Source organism: Bactrocera tryoni, chromosome 3, assembly GCF_016617805.1.
Source record: "Bactrocera tryoni isolate S06 chromosome 3, CSIRO_BtryS06_freeze2, whole genome shotgun sequence".
NCBI classification, from domain to species: domain Eukaryota; kingdom Metazoa; phylum Arthropoda; class Insecta; order Diptera; family Tephritidae; genus Bactrocera; species Bactrocera tryoni.
The window spans coordinates 73,427,338-73,452,970 of NC_052501.1; the positions used below are offsets into that span (position 1 = coordinate 73,427,338).

At 35.1% G+C, this 25,633-nt stretch overlaps 1 long non-coding RNA gene across 1 annotated transcript in view; it reads left to right on the forward strand.

The window, feature by feature from the left end:
* Nucleotides 1-818: 818 nt before the first annotated feature.
* Nucleotides 819-25,633, forward strand: part of LOC120770176 — an 88,512-nt gene continuing 63,697 nt past the window's right edge. Inside the window, exons 1-2 of the long non-coding RNA XR_005704919.1 lie at nt 819-1,069; nt 2,055-2,295. This is a non-coding gene — a long non-coding RNA (uncharacterized LOC120770176). The remainder of the gene's footprint in view (nt 1,070-2,054; nt 2,296-25,633) is intronic.

A 25,633-nucleotide genomic window follows, 5' to 3' on the forward strand; every position in this document is an offset into this window, starting at 1 on the left:
ACGCGATCGCTCTCGGTATATCCAAAGCAAAATTTGCATACCAACTAATTCGTGCAATGACAATTGACTAATTGTCACACGCAAAGCCAAAACTGCAGGTGCACACGCAGCCAACACGTTTCGCTGACTCAACCTTAAGGTGAGACGAGGTCGACGACAGCGGTGGCGACTAGCGCTTCGTATAATTATTATGAAACCGTTAGGGTGGTGTTGTATGCTAGCGGCAGGCAGCAACACACTTGTCGCGATGCGTCTATGCTTTGGACAGGTCTGACATGAATTTGTGCGTGTGGAACTAAAGTGTGGCATGCAAGCCAAATGCTCAATGAGCACCAACACTCCGACCGCCCCTTCGGTTAGGGGGTGAAAAGAGGCATAAGGGTATGCCAAAGCAAATATTGGCACGCCACAAACGAAGAAGGGTGCCGCAACGGTGACGAAAGTCCAATATGTGAGTACGCTGAGTACATATAGTCCACAAGAGCGAAAGATAGATATGAAAGTGGTCATATAGTTGAGAGCTGCCTGCTCGAGCACGAAATATTCTGTGAGTGACTTATGCTAAATGAGCGAATTTCGGTAATCAGCCATCCATGTGCCGCCGCATACACAGCCATGTGCCATAAATGGGGGAGGCCCGTGCTGTTGTTGTTGTTGTTCTTAGTGACTAAATGCCATAGATTGCCTAGCGCAATACGGTGGTGCTTTCGTATGTACATACAAACATATAATTGGTCGCAAGCATATTTGAAGAGTGAAAATTATAGGTTAGCAAGTGTCGGCTGTCACCCTTTACGATTCAGTATTGGCGTGTACTCGGCGCATACGGAGCAGTAGTTGATATTCACGGCGCAAGCGAGCAAAGAAGATCTGAAGAACAAAAACATTTCACTGTATGTCGGACGGTCAGCGCTGTGTCTGTGAATAATCAGCAGCAAGAAAAAGAGTATAATTAACTAAAAATTCTAGTTTGTTGCGAAAATCTCCAATTTGTAGTGTGTTGAGCAAATAACTGTTATTTAACGAAATCTGATTTAATTGTGCGGCGGTCTTCAAAGCATAGAAAAAGGTGTGGAAAGTATATTTTTTTATCGGAATTTCAGTGGTGTTTAAGAGAAAATGTGTCTGTGTGTGTGCGTTGCTGCTGTGAATCAGTATTTATAACGAAAATTTTTGGAAAAGCCTATATCGATAACCAGCTTCTCGTGGTGGTGCAAAAAAGCACCGAAAAAAAGCGGTTGCGAAATCTCGATTATAAAAAGAAAAGAGTGTGAGTGTAAAAAAGTGAAGTAACACTACTCATTGTAAAGCGATAAATGTGTGAAAATCGCAGAAAACTTTGCAGGAAGTGAGCGAGCGTTGGGTTAGAGTGGCGCAGGAAGAGGAAACGAATAGCAAGTGAAAGCAGGCGAGGCGCAGAGAAAAGGGAGAGAAAAGTGTTGGTAGCGATTATCAGAAGAAAAGCAGTAAAAGTAGCGGTACAGAAGGATAAAGAAGAAGAAGAGCAGCAAGAAGAAGAAAAATAAGAAGAGGAAGAAAAATAAGAAGAGGAAGAAAATAAGAAGAGGAAGAGGAAAAATTAAAAGAGGAGGAAGAAAAATTAGAAGTGGAAGATTACAAATTAGAAGAGGAAGAAGAAAAATGAGTAGAGTAGAAAATAAAATAAGAAGAGGAACAATTTGAAGTACGAAGGGAGTGTGACAGTCAGAAATAGGGTATATGCTAAACAAAAAATGAAGGGTAAAGAGTGAGACGAAGCAGTTTATTTGAAGTTAGCGTTGTATGATGAGCAATTGATAACAGTTTTAAGATAGAAAGATATAGAAAATAGTTGAGTAGAAACATGGAAAGAGCAGCAGAGAAAAAAGCGGGAATGTAGTGAAAGGAAATAAAGCAAAATGTGCAAAATAAAAGATAATTAAGAAAGTAAGCAAGATAAATAATAGTTAGTACTAAATATTTTTTTTTATAAGCTAGTTAGAAGTTAGCACAAGAATTAAGATAGCAAGCAAGTTAAATAATAGTACTAAATATTTTTTTGAATAAATTAAAAGTTAGCACCAAGGAGAGAAATTAGATTCCAGAAAAAGAAAAAAAAAACGAAATAAAACAGCTGAACCTTCATACAGCGGTTGTCATAGCAGTTACAGTAAGAGAGAAAAGAAAAATTCAGTGAAAATTACGCTAAAGGAAACAGCGATTGAAATCGCAGCAGCAGTTACAACCACAACGGACTCAAAACGGAGTAGAAACTGAGTCGAAAGCTACGCAGCAGCATTGACATATAACTCATGAGTAAGTAAATGTTTCTATTGACGACGTTTTGAGTGCGTGAATCAGTTAGTGAGTGAGTTTTGTTAGAAAAATTAACTTTTTTTCTGTAATACTCATTTGTGTTCTGCCCGTAAAAAAGTCGGAGTTGCGTAAATTCCGAAACACTCACGCGTAAGCAACACTAACAATACAAGAAATAATTTCGATATTTGAAAAGTTTGCAAATACTTTCGTTAACGGTCTGTATTATGCCGATAAGCTTTATCACTTAAGAAGCAGAAATATCGGCACTTTTATACCGCATTATGATAACTACACAGTGAGTGGCACATATTTCCGATTTATATGGCCCGCCCTTTAATTTTTAGAATTCGAATTGGGAAAGTAAAAAAAAAAATTCCTCTCTTATTGCTTTAAATTCAATAAATCGGCTTGGTTTGTGCATGATTCAGTCGGTATATCATATATTACAGTGGCGTATTCAGAGGGGGTAAATGGGAGCAGTTTAACTCCCCAAGGGCTAAATGGCTTGTTAGTAATTTTACTTCTCTGAAAAAAATATGAAGTAACAGAAATATAATTCAGAAATTTGCCACTTTATTTTAGAAACTAAATTAAAGACTGTCTCCATTTTTGAATATAATAAATAATGCTAAGATACCACTAAGGTTACACATTGTGCTCAGATCTGTAACTGAATGTGCCAAATTTGAAACGACGCGGCTTGATAGAGAACTTGAAATAGATGCTGCATACAGCTCTGTCTGTGATATGTTCGATTGATACATTCTCCGCGATTTATACTCCAAATTTTCCAACAAAAGAAAGTTAGTAACCGGCAAAATAAGGAAACAGCGGGAGAAGCAACGATACTCGTCGCAGCCGTGTGCAAATTTCAGTTCACAATTAGGATTTTTTGCCTATGTGATATTCTATCTCTAAGTCATTCACTCAACGTGATTCTTCAGAAAGAATCCATCGATCTGGTAAAGGCATCAAATATGAAAGATACGCTGCTTGTAACGTTCCGAAATCGAAGATAAAAAGGTGAGAAATTTTCGATCCATCTATTTAGACGCGAAAAAATGGATGCAGAACTGAAAGTTAACGAAGATAAACCAAGAATCTACGCCGACAAACAAAATGCGAAAATTCTTGCGTTAGAACTTGCGAATAATTGTATAGGGTCGTTGTTAACATTCCTCTGTTGGATACAATTGGCGTAGATTTAAAGACGCGCTTTTCTAGAGAAGTATTGGAGAGATTTAAACTAAGTTTGCAGCTTCCAGAAAAAGTGTGTACTTTGAAAACCAAAGAAAGAGAAAATCTTATTGACTGCTTGATACTTGTAGATAGATTCAAAGGCTTTTTGGATAATGACAACGTCGTGCGACGTTTGAAGCTCACAGATGAGCTTGATCAGTGCCATTCAGGACAAAGGCAAAAGTGAAAAGACAACAAGTTACCGACTGGAAACGTTGAAAAACTGCGCTGTAGACCTATACCCTATAATTCAAAGGTGTCTTTACATATTCTGCAGACTTCCTGTGACGAATGCGAGCTCTGAAGCAAGCATGGTAGAAACCTGTTTTATGCCGATAAGCGCAACTTTTCATCCTGAACAGGGTATATTAAGTTTACAATTCTCAGACAAAAACACTGGAGCCTATAGGATAGAGTTGTTATGTGAAGCTGTCAGAATGAATCGTTCAAAATCAAATCTTGGTATAGAAAACTTTTTTATTTGATAAATTATCTGCACGGATCTCGGGTTCGATTGTTGCCCAAGGCAACGCTAGATTCTTTGAACACATTTATATAGATCGGATCACTATAGCATAAAGCTGTCATACAAACTAAGAGTGACAAAACAATATGACAAAAAAGAATAAGCAAAACGTTTACCGTTGGATGTAAACAGAGCATTAATAGAGAGAAAACGACTACTGGCTATGACTGTAGTGAACTGCTAGAGAAAAAAAATTGTTTTAGGAGAACCGGTTCAGTCAGAGAGCTCCCGCACGGGAGAAACCGTCCGCAATACGCATCCAACTCTCGTTAAATGGATCCAAACCGTTTGGCGATAAGATTTTGAAGAGCATTATAGTAAGTTCTTTCTGCTTTAGAGTGTGTTTGAAAGCAAAGTACTTTGGCTCGTGAAGACATGAACTTTTTCACTAATGTTTGGTATTGAGACCAAAAAGTTTGGGAAACATATGTGACCTGGTCTACGAAAAGGGAGCTAACGTGCGAAAACTAGTTTTCTGGGAAACACCGTTATCTCGTTATTTCTCCGTTCTCCGTTATTTCTCGTTATCTCATTAATTTTGACACCTAAGCCCCCTTTCCGTAGACCAGGTCACATATAGTAATATACACCCAAACTAGTCTGCTAAGTGATCACTATCATCAATGTGTGAATGGTCTATTTTTATGGCCGAGCGTTGCAGATTTTGCATGTCTGTAAAACAAAAAAACAAAAAGAAATAAAAAAGGGGAAAAAAGTTACGTCAAGAATTTAAAAAGTTAAGAAAACACGATAAATACAAAATGTTTTGAGTACAAATTTCCAATACACACACACAAACCTATGTGTTGTATACAATACGCAATAGACGACGCTAGAAAATCTACGACAGAAAAGGTATTTTTAGCACAAGATTTCTATGCGGTACTTCCTCCCCACAGTACAAAAGCGAACGCATGAGACCTGATTGTAGCAGCAGCGTCAGCTCATAAAGTGTCGCACTTGAGGCATTTAAATGCCTTTAAGGTGCTATAAACTGATGGCTGTATGTATAATATGTCTATACAGTACATATGTATTAGGGTGAGATTTAAAAAAAATTAAATAATAATAATAAAAGTAAAAAAAAGAAAAGTTAAAAAATTAATATCGAATTTGTGGGTTAAAATTAACTCATTTACAGCTAAAAATATATAACTATTAGGGTGAGGCATATCGACGACGATATAGTACATATGTATATATTTTTATTGAATTCTAAAATTCATAAGAAAAAAATAAATTTTTATTCAAAAAAACAAACTTGAAACGGTAATATATTTAAGCGGTTAAGCATACGGGAAAATCGTCAGAAACCATTTTGTCGAGCAAGCAATTTCCTACAAACTCTGCGAAACGAGATATTTTTATAAGTGCTTGAAGGCGAGATACGAATTTTTACATTCTGCGAATAAATTATTTAGATCGGATCACTATAGCATATAGCTGCCATATCAGCCAGCTGACTAAATTCAAATCTTTGTATGAAAAACTTTGGTTTCTGTAGAGGTATCGTGACGAAATTTAGCATAGATTATTGTCTAAGCCAACGCCACAATCTACGAATTTATTGCACCGATCGGACTACTATAGCAAATAGCTGTCATACAAACTGAATGATCGGAATCAAGTTCTTGTATGGAAAACTTTTGCATTTGAGAAGATATCATCTAGAAATTCTTTATGAATTATTGCCCAAGACAACAGTGCAATCTCCGAAGAAATTGTTTGGATCGGATAACTATAGGTCATAGCTGTTATACAAATTGGATGGTCAACATCAATTTCTTAAAGGAAACTTTGGTATTTGTGGAGGCTTAGTTAACTTTTTTCTTGTTTTTTTTTTTTTTGGTTCGACTTACCTTAATATCCATATACATTCATACATATTTACATGAACTAAAATTTGAAAAGGCGACGCAACTGTTTGAAGCACTCACAAAAGTGTTATGATAGAGGTGGGTACATCCTATAATTGTATCTTATTTTGCATTTTAAAAATACTAACAAATTTTCCGTGTATTATTAGTCTACTTATGCGACGAGCAACAGAAGTAATTTAAGTAAGCGAATTAAAAACTTAATTAACAAAATTTAATGCAGAATTTTCCGCTAATTTTCGCCTTCTAAAAGCAAACATAAATTCACTTGTGCGAAAAATCACAATTATTACGCCATTGTGACTGGCATTGAAATGTGAGGCGAACAGTTGGAACACATAAAATGCAAAAAAAAACTATCACATTAATAATAAAGAGATGCTTTCCAACAGACAAACTCGCCACTTCCGTTTCGTTTTTTTGTTTTTTTTTTTTCATTTGCAATGAGAAATCGCCTACTTGGCCAAACCAGTTATAAGGCTGCAGCTTGCTGGTTGTATCCTCAGCGCACGCCCTGCTACTCATAGCTTATGCTGCCATTTGTGCTGCATTGTCTTCTTAAGCTTGTGCTGTGTGGGTTTTTGGGTTGCCGCAAGATTCCGCTTATAGCAATCCTAGACAATACTTCACAACCGACGACGAGCATCCGTGTAAATACTCGTAATATGCATACCGTCCAAAAATTAACATACAATTATAAATGCACCTGAACATACATACATAGAGAGCTGCAATGCTAGCCAGTATTCGGTAGTCACCGCTTCATACTGGTCCATGCGCTTTGCAACCACTTGCTTGTACTCAATTCCACATATATATATGTATGTATGTATGTACACAATCAAATGAAATTCATCGTCTCGGTTACTGCTCCATTTTGCCGCCCCCATTAGTGAGCGCTGCCCGTTAGCACATACCCACATCACTTTCGTTGGTCGTCTCCAACCTCCATCATCCATCCTCCATCATCTAACGTTCGTCCACTCAAACAGTCATACTTAATATTTTTCCACACTGTACACATTGTTTTTTCCCTTTCTTTACATTGTTTCGCAGGCTCGTCTTGGTCTATATCGCTGCTACTGCGTTTTTGTCCATCCATCCAACGGTGTTTTGTCTGTGCGTACAAGTGTTTGGTGGTCTGCTCGTCATCAGCTCATTCATTCATCGCATGCTCTCCGAATTGCAGCATCCAAGCCTATCTTCGTTTTCCGCTCTCTATATATCTCGCTTTCTCTCTCTCTCACAGTCTGTACACTGCAATGCAAGTCTTGCTGATAGCAGACATAATCGTAACCACTCCGCTAGCGCTAGTCACTTTGGACTACTGTGTTGCAGTAAAGTTTGTTTTGTCTGAGTTTATTTAAATACTTTATAGAGAATTTTGGTCTTAGATTTGTTGAAAATCTCTGTTTTCCTAATCGTAGTTAATTTAAAATAAGTTCGGTTACGAAAACAGAATCGTTGGTGGTTTTCACTGGCATGAAAGACCCTTGAATTTAGTAGGCAGTTTGTTTGAACCACGAAACAGAACTTTGTATAGTTATTTCTTTACCAAGACGGTAGCAGATATTTCCTAAATAGTTTTGCTTACGTAGACCCGACTTTAGTTCGTACGTAGTTCATCAATCGTCGCTGACTTGTTGGCATAGACCATAGACTTGACGTAGCCCCACAGAAAATAGTCTAATCGCACGACCGAGACGGCTGGACTGGACTGGCTGGACTTGGTTTTCAATAAATCGATTGTGACATTCGCTGTGTAGCTTTTGGCGCCGTCCTGTTGGAACCACATATTGTCCAAGTCCATATCATTCAATTTGGGCTAAATATAATCGAATATATTCGTGGGTTTCTGCTTGACCTATTTTGATTATTGATGAAGCCATTCAGCCAGAAATGAGCTTCATCGCCGAAGATGATTTTTCAATGCAAATCCGGTTCATTTTCAAGTTTTTGCTCAGCCCAATTCACGAACATACGACGATTCTGGTGGTCAAGCGGCTCCAGTTCTTGCGTCAATTTGATCCTGTAAGCATGTAGGTCAAGATTTTTTTCGCAAAATGCGCCAAAACCACGTCACAGAGATGCCCAAGGCTTGAGAACGACGTGTGAGAGACTGATTGGGGTCTTCCTCAATAGAGCACAGCAATATTCTCGACGTTACGGGCACTTCTTTATCTTACTGGCACGGGAAAATTTTGTACTGTGCCTGCGGATTAACATTTTTTCACTAGACGCTCAATTGTTGATCTGACAGGACTATTATGACGACCATAAATTGGACGCAGCGCTCTTCAAGTCGAGGCCACTGATTCCGAATTTCGGTAGTAAATTTTAATAATTTCGACTCTTTGTTGGATTGTATACCTTTCCATGGTGAAATGGTAAACTTTTTTGAAGCAAAATGTCAAAAAAAGGGAAAAATATGGCGTCGTTTGCTGACTCTATCGGTCTACTTTTGTAGTGTCTCTATGAAAAAATTCTTTATAACAAGTGACACAAGAGAGTTGAACTCGATAAAAGTGGATAAAAATGTTTTCTTGGGTAATCCTTAGGACCAAACTTCACAAAAACCTATCTGTAGCTGTCTGTGCTCAAGTCTCTTCCGATTTTTTTCCACAATTTGGTCGCTCTGTAAAATTTTGATCATTGCTCGTGTTTCGTTCCGTTTATATCATACTTTTTAGAGCTGAAAACAATATGCTAAGCTACATATATATTTTATACCCCGAAGATAGTCCGAAGTTTGAAATGAAGACTTCGAACTTTATAATTTCTATTTATGTACGAGTATATTGTACTTCGTCTCGCCGGCTCTTCAGTTTTATTGCACATTATCAGCGTGTTCAATTAATTTATAAGCTTTTTCCTTTCGATATAAGCATTAATGATTTGTGCTTTTGGTCTAGTTTTGTATTGAATGTATGAATATGTTTTTTTATCTTGAGCGGACTTTGATATCAAGACAAAATGAAGACCACATACATACACATAATATATGTACACTATATACGAGTAATAACTTAGATAGCACGCGGTAATATTTTATCACCCGGCAGGTGTTACCACTCGAGTGAGCGGCCACTTCATTACGATTGCTTATCTGCGACGACGGCATGGGTGGATTTAATTTAGCGGTATTTTTAAATTTCTTATCTATTTTAAACATTACCTCATAAGTAAAAGTAATAAATGCGATAACTATAACTATCGTTAAGTATTTTTTCTTAGTATATAACTATGGTATGTGTATACATATGTACATATGTATGTACATAGGTGTGTTAATATTGGTCGGGGAAAAACGGTTTTTTTTTATTATTTTTTAAACCTAATAGCTAGTGATGGTGTTTGGGTGTTACTTTATTTTTTTGTATTATTCAAATAATGATCCCGAAATTTCGGGATTAATTTTACTGACAGTTCGGGATTCTTCTATTATAATTTTTTAAATGAATTTCGTGATATTTTAAACAGTCATTCAGAATTTTGATAATAACTTCGGGATAAATCATTTGGGAAATCGATAATAATTTCAGGATACATATTTTTAGTAAGTAATTTTAGAATACATATTACTAATTTTTCAGGATCACGGATTTAATTTAGGTATTAAAATTTTGTAGTAAGTAATTTCGGTATTAATTTAGCCAAAAAGAAATTAAGTGATAATTTAACCAACCAACGGCATTTCGGTAATAACTTTGGGTATTCTTTTGTGCGAAATTTCGGAATTAATTTAATAATCAGTTGGGAAATCGATAATAATAACGGCATAAATATTTTTTAGTAGGTAATTTCGGGATTAATTTAACAAATCATTCGGTACTAATATTTTTAATAAACTTTGTATAGTAGCGGTAGTAGTACGATTATTAGTACTGCTTAAAACGAAATTTCGGCATTTATTTGACTAACCATTCGGGATTTCGATAAATATTTCGGGATAAATATTTTTTAGTAAAAATTTCGGGATACATGTGACCAATATATCAAGATCTCGGAATTAATTTTGGCGTTAAAATTTTTTAGTAAGGAATTTCGCGATTAATTATGCTAATAATTCGGGATTTTGTTGTTATATTTCGGAATTTCAAATAACTTCGAGATGAATTTCATTTTGTATGAAATTTCGGAATTAATTTAATCAATCTTTGGGTAATTAAAATTAGTTTTTTTAAGTAACAAAATTAGTCCCGAAATTTAAACAACATTTCGGGACTAATAGTTTTAGTTAGCTGTGTACAGCAGTAGTGGTTTAATACTGCTAATCAAGAAATTTTGTCATTAATGTGACTAACCATTCGGGATTTCGACAATAATTTCGGGATAAATATTTTTTAATAAAAAATTTCGGGATCCATATGACCAATTTTTTAGGATCTCAGAATTAATTTCGACATTAAAATTTTTTAGTAAGGAATTCCGGGATTAATTATACTAACAATTCGGGATTTTGCCTTAATTTTTTTTTACAAATTATGGCATTAAAATTTTTTAGTAAGAAGTTTTGGAATAACTATTTTTAGTAAAAAGTTTCGGGAGCGCATTTCAGACATTTCGGGATTAATGTAACCAACAATTCGGCTTTAGAAGTTAATTTCAGCATTAATATTTTTTAGTAAGAAATTTCGGGAGCGCATTTGAAACATTTCGTGATCAATTTTTCGGGATTTTGAAATTAAAATTTGTAGTAATAAATTTCGGGATTAATGTAAACAACCAACCGGTATTTAGGAGTTAATTTCGATATTAATATTTTTTAGTAAAAAAATTTGGGAGCGCATTTGAGATATTTCGGGATCAACCATTCGGGATCTTGGAATTAAAATTTCTATTAAGAAATTTCGGGATTAATGTAATAAACTATGCGATATTTGAGAACTCTGTTTATCAGACCAGCAAACTTTTCACGTATCTTTGAGAAACCATTGGACGATTTTTTTGATATCGGGATCGTAATCGCTATTCGTAAACTATGTAAATGCAAAGAATGTCGCTTTGGAAGTTGATAAGCGGTATTCATTATCAACACTTAGTCAACAACAGCTCTTATATACACATATAAACATATGCATATATATTTTTAAACTTTTTTGCTGTAATTGTTGAGAGTTGATTTGTTATAGACCATACCGGGTATGACTAACTCATAAATAAATACTTTAATTCGAATTATAAAAGACTTCTTTCAACAAGCATGTGTTTATTACATACTTACATACTCACATGCACACATACACACGTACATAAAGAAGGCGGAAAAAGCCGGTAAAAGCGCTCAAAGCGCACACTCACTCAATTACAACACACAGTAGCGGTAAAATTTGAACAGAGTGAAAGAGTGTGCACGATGGCAGAATGGAGAGCATGAGCGCAAAACAAAACGAGTGCGCCGAACATTTGGGTCCACACAATTGCCGTGAGGTCGTGATTTGAGCGCAATTGTGTAATGATGAGCTAAATTTGCAATAAAGCAATGAGAACATGTAACCAAAGGGAATAACAGTATTTCGATAACCGGTGCGAGTACAAGAAAAGGGTGAAAGTACAAGCAGGTTCGTATACACAAACACATATGAATTATAATTTTTCTATATGTATTTACGTGTATGTGTGGCGCTATGCGCGGAAATAGCCAAAAAAAAGGGAAAAAAGCGTGGAAATGTAAAATGAAAGACAGGCAAAGACATTTTAGCATTGATTTTCAAGGCAGTTGCTGTCGAAAAGGCGGCCGCCACTGCAGCAAACGCGACGCCACGACACGCCAGCCAGGCACGCGCACAAAAAGTGAACATAACGTAGAGCGTTGCAATGAATTATTCAAAGGCCTTAACGCTGACACAGTGAAGTTTGTGCGAAAAACAGGCAAAGCAAAGAAAAGTGCGTGCAAAATAGCAGGCAGATATGTAATGGAACTCCCTAGAATCCCTAGCGGTGGCGTAAAATAAAAGTGTATGAAATGTTTTCTAAGTAGCAGTGAGCCAATAAGCCAACAGGCAAGTGATAAATAGATAAACTAAAGCGAGAAAATTTAGCTGAACGACTGCCAGGTGTTTTATATGTGCGTGGGTGTGTGCACAGCTGTTTCGATGTGTTAGTATAACTGTACAAAATATAATAAAATATATATATAATGCATACATATATGCGGCTTGTTAGCATTATGCGTGTGAAAAGCTGCTTTGCAAAAACGTGCTTTTCTGTCTATACGCTTGTATGAAATGCGCAAAGTGTATAAAATAGAAAACAAAAAACAATCATGCAATTTGTTAGCATTAATAACACGCTTATTTTGTGCCAGCGTGTGCGTGTAACAGCACTTTTGCCGAAATTTTTGTGCATTTCACCGCATTTTTATTGATTTATTCGCATGGCGTTGCTCATACGCACACACATACACAAGTGAAAGTGTAACATACATATAAGCAAGTATGCAAGTAAAGAAATATATGCGTGTGTGTGTGTTTAGAAATCAACAATCAATGATTTGTGCCACTGTGTAAACGGCACTTGGCTATATAAAGCAATTATTGTAAGGCAAATATAATAAATACACGTATGTATGTATGTATGTATGTGTATGTTACATATGTATATAATTTATATAAGCACAATTTTGGCGCTTGTCATCAGCCCACAACCAGTGTTACAAACTACACACACAAGCAAACATGTGTACCTGAGTTGAGTTTTCTCATTTTATGTTACGTATACGCCGGGTAGCACGTCAAGCTGTGCCACAGTAGCCGAAAATTAGTGGTATATTAACAATTTTAGCATAAAAGAGCAACGAATATTTGCCAAACAGCTGGTGGTTTCATTGCATCATTGTTGAGTTGGTATTTCTCAACTTTTTAAGCCATTTTTTTACAAAAAAAAATATATAAATAACTATCCTATTGCCCTTAAGGCTACTGTTCTTTTTATTGCTATCTATTGATGCCGCCAACGCGTCGTCAAACAGCTACTACTATATTGTTTGTGCTTACGTTTTTATTGCTTTTGGTTGTTGTTGTTATTTTGTCATTGTAAGTATAAAAACAAATCGTTTATGGTAACTGCTGGCGGCAGCTCATCGGTATGAATCATAATCGCACAATAAATGTGAAAATGCTTATGTGTGTGTGTGTGTTGTTTGTAGGCAAAACGGAGTTCAATGTGTATAATGTGTGTGTTGGCGTATATTGATGTGTGTTTGTAAATACGCGTATATGTGGATATTTATAAAATAACTGTCATAGCTATAAAATGATGGCGTACACATGTGTTTGCGGGCTTCTGTGTGTGCTGGTGAAGTACAAAGTTCTAAAGCATAAAAATGTAGTATCTATAAGTGAAAAATTTAGGAAAAAATATATGAGAGTTAGAAAGTTTAAAAATTACTATTTTATATTAATAAAATTTATAAAAATAAAAAAAATAACTTCGGCTGCATCGAAGCTATAATGTTTGGTAGTCGAAAAAATCTTTTCGTATTTCTAATCAAACTTCATCATATTTTTTTTTATATTTATACTAATAAACAAATATAGACCAGTTTGGTCGACCAGTTTTTGCAATTTTTCCGCAAGAGACCTTATTCTATCAGTGTGAAACATTCATTAGTGTAAATTGAAATTTCCAGAACGGAAGCGAGCGAGTTTTAAAATAATATATATTGTGAGAAAAAGGTACCCGAAAATTGTAAATAAAGCGCTAAATTTTTAATTATTCATAAATATTAGGTTGTCAAAAAAGTCTTGCGGTATTTTCGCTAGTTGGCGCTGAAAGCGCGTAGTTCTAGTTTTATTCATCGCATCGGGTCATGCTATACCTTTTTGGAAAGCTCATTTCACGCGCTAACGCGTGTTTGATTGATTGTCGTTTCTTTTAAGTCGTTCGTGAGTTATAGCGTCTCAAACATGGAGTAAAATAAAGAGAAAATACGGCATATTTTACAGTACTACTATGATAAAGGCAAAAATGCATCTCAAGCCGCCAATAAAATTTGTGCAGTTTATGGACCCGATACAGTTTCCATTTCCACCGCACAACGATGGTTTCAACGTTTTCTTTCTGGGGCAGAGGTGGTCGAAGATGCGCCACGCTCCGGAAGGCCTGGTAGAGAAAAGAAAGAAGATGCAGCCGTAGCATCGGTCAAGAGCTGGGCATGAGTCATCAAAAATTCATTTCAATTTCAATAAAAAAAAAATCAATAAAAATACCGCAAGTTTGTTGCCTTCAAAGTAATCCCCACCAGATGTAATACATGTATGCCAATGATTTTTCCATTCCTCGAAACACTTTTTATAAGCACTTTTTGGAATGGCTTTTAGTTCCTTCAGCGAATTTTGTCTTATCTCTTCGGTCAACTGAAAACGGGTTTCACGAAGCGGCAATTTCAGTTTGAGAAACAAGAAAGAATCTTACGTAGCGAAATCTAGTGAATACTGTGTTTGATTGATATATTTATTGCGTTTTTGGCTTCAAATTCGGTCACAATGGTGACTCAATGCGATAGTGCATTTTCATAGTATAAAATTCATCGATTATTCTTCCACAATTCCGGAAGTTTTCGAGGGTTGTTCTCTCACTCAAAGACCTCAATACGGCCAAATAGAGCTCCTTATAGACCGTCTGTCTCTGCGAAACACAATCACGTTGCACTAAACCACGAATATCAAAAAAAAAAAAAAAAAGAGCTTAACCTTGATTTTTGAGCGGCTTTGACGTGTTTTTTTTTGTGTTTCGGTTCGTTTTTTCCCTCCATTCCGATGATTGTTGACTTTTCTGCATGTCAAACTCATTAAACCATGTCTCATCGGCAGTTATAATGCTCTCCATAAATGTGGGATTGGAATTAGCTCTATCTTTTTGAAAAAAATTCAGCTTTTTTGGGACGAATCGAGCAAGAATGCATTTCATACCCAAAATATCAACCAATATCATTCAAACGGACGCGCGAGATATATCGAGCTCACTTGCGATCTCTCTAACACTTGCCTGATGATTTTAAAGTACTATATCCTTCACTTTTTTAATATTTTCATCAATTGCAGAGAGAGTTCGAAGGTCGTCCAGAACGAGGCATTTCTTCAACGATCTCTCGACCGTCGTGGGAGGCTTTATACCACTCGCAGGCTTGTGTTTTTGCTAAAACTGAATCACTGTACGCCTTTTCCAATATTCGCAACGATTCCGCACACGAAATTTGGTTGGACATACAAAATTGAGACAAATTCTTTGTTCGATATTTTTATGCATTGTAAACATCGCAACTCACTACTGAGTTGTATCGACTTAAGTAGATGCTGTAAACAAACTGATTGAAGTATCCTTTACCTGGAGGAATTCAATTACATTTTCTGGGTGCTTTTCGTCACAATGTATTTGTCAGCTATATGCTTAAGTTAATTTTGTGCAGTTACCTTAGTGAAATAAACAAGATTTTGATAAAAAACTTGGTTTTGATTGATCAGTTTGTATGGCAGCTATACGCTATAATGATCCGATCTGAAAATTTTTTTCAGAGATTGTAGTGTTGCTTTAGAAAATAATACCTGCCAAATTTCATAAATATATCTCCCCAAATGAAAAAGTTTCCCATATATAAACTTAATTCCGTTCGTGCAGCTTGTATGGCAGCTATACACTATAGTGATCCGATCAGAAATTTTTTTTCAGAGATTATAGTGTTGCTTTAGAAAATAATTCCTGCCAAATTTCATGAATATATCTCCAAAAATATAAAAGTTTTACATACAAGCACTTAATTCCGTTCGTGCAGCTTGTATGGCAGCTATACACTATAGTGATCCGATCAGAAATTTTTTTTCAGAAATTATAGTGTTGCTTCAGAAAATAATTCCTGCCAAATTTCTTGAATATATCTCCAAAAATATAAAAGTTTTGCATACAAGCACTTAATTCCGTTCGTGTAGCTTGTATGGCAGCTATAAACTATAGTGATCCGATCAGAAATTTTTTTTCAGAAATTATAGTGTTGCTTCAGAAAATAATTCCTGCCAAATTTCTTGAATATATCTCCAAAAATATAAAAGTTTTGCATACAAGCACTTAATTCCGTTCGTGTAGCTTGTATGACAGCTATACGCTATAGTAGTCCAATCTCAATAATTTTTTCAGAGATTTTAGTGTTGCTTTAGAAAATAATTTCTGCCAAATTTCATGAATATATCTCGACAAATGAAAAAGTTTCCATATAAAAACTTAATTCCGATCGTCTAGTTTGTATGGCAGCTATAAGCTATAGTTGTCCGATATCGGCGGTACCGACATATAAGTAGCTTTTTGGTGATAAAAGCACGTCTTCTAAATTACAGAACAATATATCGAAAATTAAGCGACTAGTTCGCGTAAACGCAGATAGACGTTTATGGCTAAATCGATTCAGCTCGTCATCCTGATCATTTATATATGGTTTTTATATGGTCTCCGATAATTTTTTACTGGGAATCACAATTTCACGGAAAATCTAAAATTTAAGATAGTGTGGAGTATATATGTTCAGTTTTTGATTTTTTGCCCTACTTACTGGAATTTTTTTATGATAATATTGTATAACGCTGACTATTAGTTAACGTAAATAAATGCCTTAGGAATTACAACAACAGCGCCATATAAACTTTCATGTGCAGCTAAATTGTTTATAACTTTTGAAGCAATCGCAGCAGTAAAATTGATAAGATTAATTGTGATTACTCAGCGCCAAGAAGAAAAAAAGGAGACAGTAATGATTAAGCGAACACGTGGTTCCCGTTAATTGACCGTTTTTCCAATAATTTTTAACTACGCGCATAATTTTGAGTTATATAGTTTTGTTAATTACTTCTCATAACTGATAAGATTACTTTCACTGAGTGGCAGTGTAGCTGATATCATCGAACTAATCATCATCAGCAAAAGACGGAGTAATGATTAGTAAGCTTTCTTTGACAATACTAAAATGGTAAAAAATGCTAACTGCACACAAAAACTAGTCAGCATGAAACACACAATATAAATATCCACAGTTATGCAATCACTTATCTCTGCTTATCAAAAGCGCAGTTCGACTCAATCTCCACCGCCTTGAGAACTGTTTGTTTTGCGCTTGTTTTAGCTGCTATTGACATGCTATTTTCATTGCTCACCACTCAACGCTGCCCATTTCTCTATTTGCTCAAACCGTAACTGTTAATATTTTTGTTGCTGTCTTTTGTGGTGACAGTTGTACATTTAGTGCTGACCACAAAAGCTTTGTGCAAACCCCTTGTCGCGCAGGAAGAGCAAACAACGCTGCATACATACATACATACATACACACGAACAGCAAGTAGCTGCGCCCAGTGCAGCCGGCGTCGGCAGCAAAAATGCATTATGTCACATTTTATCGACAGCAATTATCATTGAAAGTATATCATTGTTGTTGTTGCATGTTCTGATTTGTTGGTTTTGCTATTCTGTGTTTGTTTGTTTGGCTATGTAGGTACTTATTATTGTGCTGTTGACGTTGTTGGTCGTCAAATTTTATTTCGTCGACGTTCGGCTCGTTAGTAGTCTGGTTGTCAGTTATGCTGTCGCTGAAAAAAGGCTGTTTGCTGTTTTCTGGTTGCACGGTACCTCGAATGATGTGGATATCAAATAAAAAACATAATTTTAACAAACCCAGAAAAAAATTCCTTTCTAGAACTTTTCTGACGAATAAAAAGCTCTCAAAATAATGAGCTTTCATACTTTTTCGCTAAAGCTAATAATGTGTCAAAAAGGTAAAAATCAATTACAAATTGTGCTAACAAAATTTGAGAGAAATTTCTTTTCCAAAGCTTTTTTTAAAGCTTTCAAATACTAAGTACTTTACAGACAAAACTTAGGATTATATGTATAAATCGACTAAAAGTGGTATCAACAAAGCCATAAAAAGCTATTTTCCAAAGCCTTTTGTTAATAAAAAAGCTCTCATCTAAATACTGAACTTTCAAGCTTTCTAGACAGAGTTATTTATGTGACAAATACAAGTCAAATATAAATAATATTAACCAAGCCAGAAAAAAACTTCTTTTCCAGAGCTTTTTTGTACTTACTAAAGCTTTCATTTAAATACTAAGCTTTCATGCATTCTAGGTAAAATTAATTATTTGACAAATATATGGAAATATAAATAATATTAACAATACCAGAAAATATCTTCATTCCCAGAGCTTTTGTTTGATTACTAAAGCTTTCATTTAAATGCTGAGCTTTCGAACTTTCCGCCTCTCCAGATAAAACTAATTGTTTCATAAATATAAATCAAATGTTAATAATGCCAGGAAAAATGCTTTTAGAGCTTTTTGTTGATAACTAAAGCTTTCATTTAAATGCAGAGCTTTCATATTTTACGGTTAAAGCTTATGATTATAAATACACATCGAAAAAAATGATACCAAAAAAGTTCTTTCAAGAGCTTTTTTTGATTACTTAATCTTTCATACTTTCTAGCCTTACAGATAAAACTAATTGTGTGATAAATATAAATAAAATATAAATAATACTATTAAAGCTAAAAATTGTTTTTAGAGCTTTTTGTTAATAACTAAAGCTTTTATTTAAATGCTGAGCTTTCTTAGTTTATGGCTAAAGCTTTGGGTTATAAATACAAATCGAATAAAAATTATATCAAAAAAACCAGAAAAATAGCTTTCTGCTTATGACTAAAGCTTTTATTTAAATATTGAGTTTTTCATACTTTGTAGCTAAAACTAATTATGTGAAAAATATAAATCAAATATCAGTATTATTAACAAAATCAGAAAAAAAAAATTACAAAGCTTTTGGTTGTTGAATAAAGCTGTCATTTTTATTACTGAACTTTCATACTTTCCAGTTAAAACTAATGTTATGACAAATGTAAATAATATTAACAAAATCTGCATTAAATTTAAACTCTAAAGCTTTTTGTTGATGATTAAAGCTTTCACTTAAATACTACGCTTTCATATTTTATAGCTAAAGCTTAGTGGGTGATAAATACAATTAAAATATTAATATTATTAAGAAAATCAGAAAAACTTTTTTTTTATAGGCTTTTTGGTGATGACTAAAGCTTTCACTTAAAAGCTGAGCTTTCATATCTTTCTGTTACAACTCAGCAGCTGATAAATGTAATTCAATTAAAAAAAACTATTATTTAAAAAGACAAAAAAAAATATTTTGTAGAGCTTTTTGTTGTGGAAAAAAACTTTTTTTTAAATAATGAGCTTTCCAGCTAAAGTTAATTACATTAATTATATTAAATGCACATTTGGTTAATTTTTACAAATGGAAATGTGAAATTTTTATATTGAAATTTATAGTTAAGTAAAAGCTTTAAAGAAGTAAAAGCTCTTTTGAAATTTAAAGTTTAATGAAAGCTTTTTTGAATCATTATGACATAGGTATACCATTAAAAAAATTGTCATAGTGATCAAGTTATAATAATTAAGCGATTCTGAAAGCTAATATACACCAAAAATTTCATTTTGTTGCCTTTTTTCTTTGGTTCTTTCAAGAAATTAATTATATTTCATTTAATTCTTTAACTCTTTTTGTTAATATTTTCTAAAAATTTGTGAAATATTTTCGAAAGCTCTTAGTCCATACTTTATGCTGATGATATTGATAGCTTTTTAGTTTCACTTGTAAATATGTATGTGTAGATATTTTGTATTTTTGTTGCATATTTCATCACATTATCAACCCACTGTCCGTAGCTTTGCATTATCTGCGAAACTTTCGTTCATTTATGGAATCCAAGAACGGAAATTAAATTGTGTGCACAATTCGACTGGGGAAATTGTTGTTTAGCAGACCAGTTAAATGCGCACGCTGTGGGTAGTGTGAGTAAAATGTTGTACAAAATGATTACATAATTTCGGAAATCTACTTAGGTTCGCTACCAACTTGAACGAGCTTCTTAAGCTATTGGGCTTTAAGCGTTTTTTTCTTCAAGCAATTGGAGAATCTTTGTAGTTTGTGCAGGCTGTTGAATTTCTTATGAGACTAAGTATAAATGCTATCCTTCAAGCTTTCAATTTCGGAAAGAACATTGTTGTAACTTCTTCAAAAACAATTTGATCGGTTAGTAATGGGATTTTAAGCAAGATTTTTGAGACTAGCTTGACGATATGAGTCGGTTTTGCCATTTCTGTCTGTGTATACGCGAGTCAGTAACTCAGTTTTTCTGTTATCGATATATGTACTTAACAAACTGTATGTAAGTACAAATAATCATTAATTGATTATTGATAAGTCAATGGTAAATTGTAAGTATGACAATAAAATGAGCTGACATAATTATATATATAATTATTTATTATTTGCCTTGTAAGTAAGTAAGTTCATATGCTTATGTCCACCTCAACAATACTATTCCTTTGTAATTATTTATTTTATTTTATTTTTATACATTTTTTCATTCATTACTTTTAATATACTCCAGCACATTTTGTCCTCATTGAGTGTCGCATGTTTGCCAGACGCCGCTCACCTCTGCTGTTGCTTTGCATTTAGTTTATTTTATTCATTCATTTAGTGCACTCATTCATTAGGTTAATTATCCACTGCGGCCATAAGTACATATGTATATGTATGTGCGCATATGTAGTTATATCTACCAATGTGCATATGTATTTATACAGAAGACATGAATAATATGGCTTTCGTCTAGCCTAAAGAGATATCCAAACGAGCACTTAAATATACTACTGTGTATGTATATACTTTCATATATGTATATATGAACGCGTTGAAATCACTATCCTACTGCTTTGTACTAGAACTCACCTCGCTGTGGATGAATTTTTACTTGTATACCTATCTATGTATATACATACATATGTATGCATGTATAGTAGGTCTGTACCTACCCATTTGGAGTGTCGTATTTACATAAGTAAGTATTTCATATATTCATATGGCGAGGGTTTCTAAACACAGTCCGCACAGACAAAATGGTATGTAGTTTAAAAGAATTTTGTTGTTTCTTGAAAGAAACCTATATAATATTCTACATTCGTGTTGTTGAGGCTTTGGATTAAAATTGAGAAACTATTTTTTAACTTAAAAGGTAAAGTTAATCTGGTAGGCAAATAAGCAACGCATAGACCAGTTTTGGTTCTTTGCGATACCAGCTTCGCTTAGCGCGAATTTTAACAGACTCTGCAGCCTCACTATCGACACTTTCTCCAGTTTATCATGCCGTGGAAATTCTAGCTGCTTACAACGTAGTTTTGCCAATGCGGGACAAGTGCACAAGATATGCTTCTCTGGTTCCCTGGTGCCCTGCTCTAGACATTTCCTGCAGTCTTCTCGATCTGTCAGCCCCATTTCTGCGGGCGTGTGTCGCCACCAGACAGTGACCAGTTAGTATTTCCATCAAGTTCCTACTGTCTCTTCTATCTATTTGCTAATAAGAATTTTGTGCCTTTCCGATCTACCGTTTTGCACATGCCTTTGGCAGTCTTGCACCCAGGTAGCTTGTTCCAATGGGTTTTGATTTTCTTTACCATGCTTCTGTCGAGATCGTCGTATAGACAATGCATGGGCTGCCCAATACTGATCACGTTTTCGGGTGTTAGCCGTACACCATACTTGGCAATCTCGTCCACTATTTCATTTCCTTCAATGCCTTTGTGGCCTTGCACAAAGTAGAAGTGAAGTTGCTTACTTCTGGCAACTCTTTACACTGCTACCCTGCTTCCCAAGGCATTTCGGGCCGATATGCGATACGATGTTACTGTCTCGATTGCTGCTGGGCTGCCTACGTAGATGTTGACTCTGGATTTGCCTGCAGCCAAGACCTAGGCTTGAAATACACAAGTTCCAGCAACTTAAAAGGTTACCTCTTGACTAACTCCCGCACCAACTCCATCGTTCATTTTCGAGCCATCCGCATAGATGTTTGGAGTGTTGCGCGTCATCATTTTCTATGTTTACTTTGAAGCTTCTTTCCTAGTTGAAAAGTGAGTACATGTAGTTGGTGTTTGCCAAACCGCCAGTACCCACCGAGCTATGCCTGAAAGGAAAGTTCTATATGTAAATTCTCCTGCAGCTAGTTGTCGCCCCGCCGATTTCGCTGAGCAGTTCTCAACGAGGAGGTCTATAGGTTGCAGAATTAGTACCAATTCAAGAGCGGCTGTGGGAGTTGTTCTTAAAGCTGCCTTTATACATAGCGCAGCGAGCCGTTGAACCCTTTCCATTGGCTTCCGGTAGGTGGATTTCCGTACGCCTGTTCACCATACTACTTCATCGTAGAGCAGAATTGGTCTAACAATAACTGTCTAGCACCACTACATGAGAGAAGGAGAGAGCCCCCAGGTTGTGCTGAGTATCTGCTTAAACGCATATAAAGCATTGTTGGTTTTTCTCACTCTTTCTTCTACATTGTGCTTCCACAGTTTCCTGTCCAAGACTACACCAAGGTACTTGGTGCGGTCTTTAAGAGAGAGTTGTGTCCTATCCATAGAAAGGAACATCCATAGATGTATTTTGTGCTTTCTTGTGAATACAAGCAGATCCGTTTTCTCCGGGTTCAACCCCAGACCCGCTTGCGTTTCCCAGTTCTGGACTGTATTGAGAGTGGTGGTCATAATATTGCTAATAGTTTGTAGAGACCTACTCCTTATTAAGATAGCAATTTCGTCCACATATTTAGCGGTTTTGACTACCAAGTTTCTTAGCAGTTTTTCACCACCAATGTCCGTAGTAGTGAAGGGAAGCACTCCACTTGGTTACCTCTACAGACTAACTTGGACATTTTAGCGTCGTTCCATTTTGCTCTCATCCGTCTAGAGGTCAAAAGGCTTCTCATCCAGCGTTGTATAGCAGCATCAACATTTATTGACTGGATACTGTTCAGAATAGATTTCGTAGAGATGTTGTTAAACGCTCCAGAAGTGTCCAGGAATGCTCCAAGAGCGTATTTCTTATATTCAAGAGTCCTTTCGATATTAAATACCAGTGTATGGAGTGCAGTCTCTACTGATTTGCCCTTTGTATATTCGGAAAAGTTTCTAAGAGGCGCTGCGGTCCAGATATGATTGAAAAATTGGAATAGCCAATAAAAATATTATTTTTCAAATTAAAAGCCTAATGAAAAGGGATGAAAAAGGAAAGCTTTATATAATATATTTCTAAAATAAAAGTGGCCTTGAATTTTGCGGTACACCCAGCAACAGGACTTTTCAGGATTATTTACGGTTACATAATTACTTTACGGCCACCTAACGATCACATTACTAATTATGAGCTTAACCATTAGCCGTTAATTAACAACAACAACAGAACGAAAACTTGCTTTCTCATTGCTGCTTTCGTTGAATAGACTGTTGTCCTAAACAAAACAGCGAGGAACCAGGCAACCGGTGAAATATTTATGAAGTGCTCGGTATGAAGTGGCAAAAATTAGCGGTGAAGTAGCAAGAAAACACACCCAAAATTGTAGGCAAAGTAAAATGTATTGTATCTATGTAAAATGCTGTAAATAACAAACACACTAAACACCTAACTATGTTGAAAAATATATATATATGTATGTGTGTATGTGCACCAAACTTAAACCATTTCATTATGAACGCTTTAAAGAGCCGATATGGAAATGCGAGTAGGGAATTGAGACAGCTGCCCAAGTGGCACTGCCCTTTCACACAATGACAGACACAGGCACAGCGCAGATACAAGAGCGAGGTGACCGGCGACCGGGGGGGGCACACGTGTGGGGGCGCTGTAAATTAATTATAATGCTGTAATGGGATATGCAAAAGTGTAACTCACGGCATAAACACAAATTAATATCCGCACACACACATATATTTGCACATAGAAGTATGTGTTAGTATGTGTGTGCCGTTTATTTTGCCAACAATGGATAATAATGAGGCCATTGATAATAATGGCAAGTTGATTATCAGCCGATGAATGATACGAACGGTGCACCGAAGAGCATTGAAGAGAAGAAAGTGCTCAATAATTATTAAGTAGTTATTGCTGCTGTAGCAAAGGAGGGAAACAGATATAGTATATGATTATGTATGTGTGTGTGTATTTGACTGGATAATATTGCATGAATGTATAATCGAAATGATTATATAAAAACTAATTTCATTTATTAGCGCGATAATAAAATTACCATGATAAAGATGAAGAAGTAGCTGAAATATAAATAAGGTAAATAATAAAAGCAAATTTAATGCAAATATTGAGGATATAATCGAATATTAATTTTTTTTTTCAAAGCGGATATCTTTATATGTAATAACTGTGAAAGAAAGTCAACTTTTTTTGTACGGAAACTATAGTACCCTGCGCAAATAAAAATATTTCATACAAGATTTTAAATGAAAAATACATTTTTAAACCCAAATATTGCATAGAATAAAATTTAATTTTAAGCTTCTTCGAACAAGATAGCTGGCAATTTTTTGGATATATTTAGCTCGGTTTCCACAAAGCTTCAGTTAATTTTTGATAATATTGGTTATCGGCGTCACCGATTTAAATATTTCCTAGCCAATATATTTATTTATGTATGTACATACTTAGTTAACTATTTCTATGTAGACTTTCACATCTATACATACTAGGTCTTTATGAACATTATATTGGGTAGTCGAAAATATGTTTTCGTATTTTGTCCAAAGATGTCGTTGCAGTCGTATATCTCCAGTGCTACCAATCACATTGTGTCATACCATAAAGCGATGTAAAGGTGAGATTTTAAGCTTCATTTAATCAAAAAGAAATTAAATTCGAAGAAGTTGAGCATAAGTTACAGCTGTTCAAAAATGAGTGAAAATAATGAAGGAATTTTATATTTTATAAATTTTGTATAAAAAATGAAAGAATGCCACCAAAAAGCCACCAATGCAATTTGTGAAGTTTATGGAGACGATGCTGTATCAGTTCGTGTAGCATAATAATGGTTCGCTCGATTCCGTTCTGGAAATTTCGAAATTTCGACTTACACTGATGAAAGTTTTACACTGATGGTATAATGTCTCTAGCAGAAAAACGGCAAAAAGTGGTGGACCAAAATGGTACACATATATTTCTTTATTTATTTCTTAATATAAATATAAAAAAAATAAGTTCAGGTTTGTTTAGAAATACGAAAAGACTTTTTCGACTACCCAATATTAGCAAAAGGTGTGAATGGTTAAGGTTTTTTGCCGCTACAGAAGTCTATAAGATTTCGGAGCTTAAATTTATGATCGCATAATACACTGAAATACATACATATATGCATATTTCAGCTTCGTTGCGCTTCAACGGGCAGAATAGGTTTTCAAAAACGCCTGAAATTATGAAAAAGATATGGCGCCCGTTTCTTAACTTCATTTTGCTTATACGCAAATTAAGCATACTTTTAGGCGCTGATGTGATAATACACCGCAAAAAAAAGCTACTAAAAAGTGTATTTAAATTTTTTTATGAAGCTGATATGAGCTGATTATAATTATTTTTTCATCTTTATGAGTACAAAAAGAGGCAAAATAAATAAAAAGCGCGATCGACTCGTTGCAAATTATGTCGAAATAATCTGCAAGGGCTAACTGCGGCATATAACTTGTTTTAACTGTTTTCGATAAACCATTTCTCGGTTTAAAACTTTGCGGGCTGCCTTTCTTGTGAAGATATTATATTTAAAAATAACAATAAAGTTATCTAGTTGAATGCGTAGAAGAAAGTACAT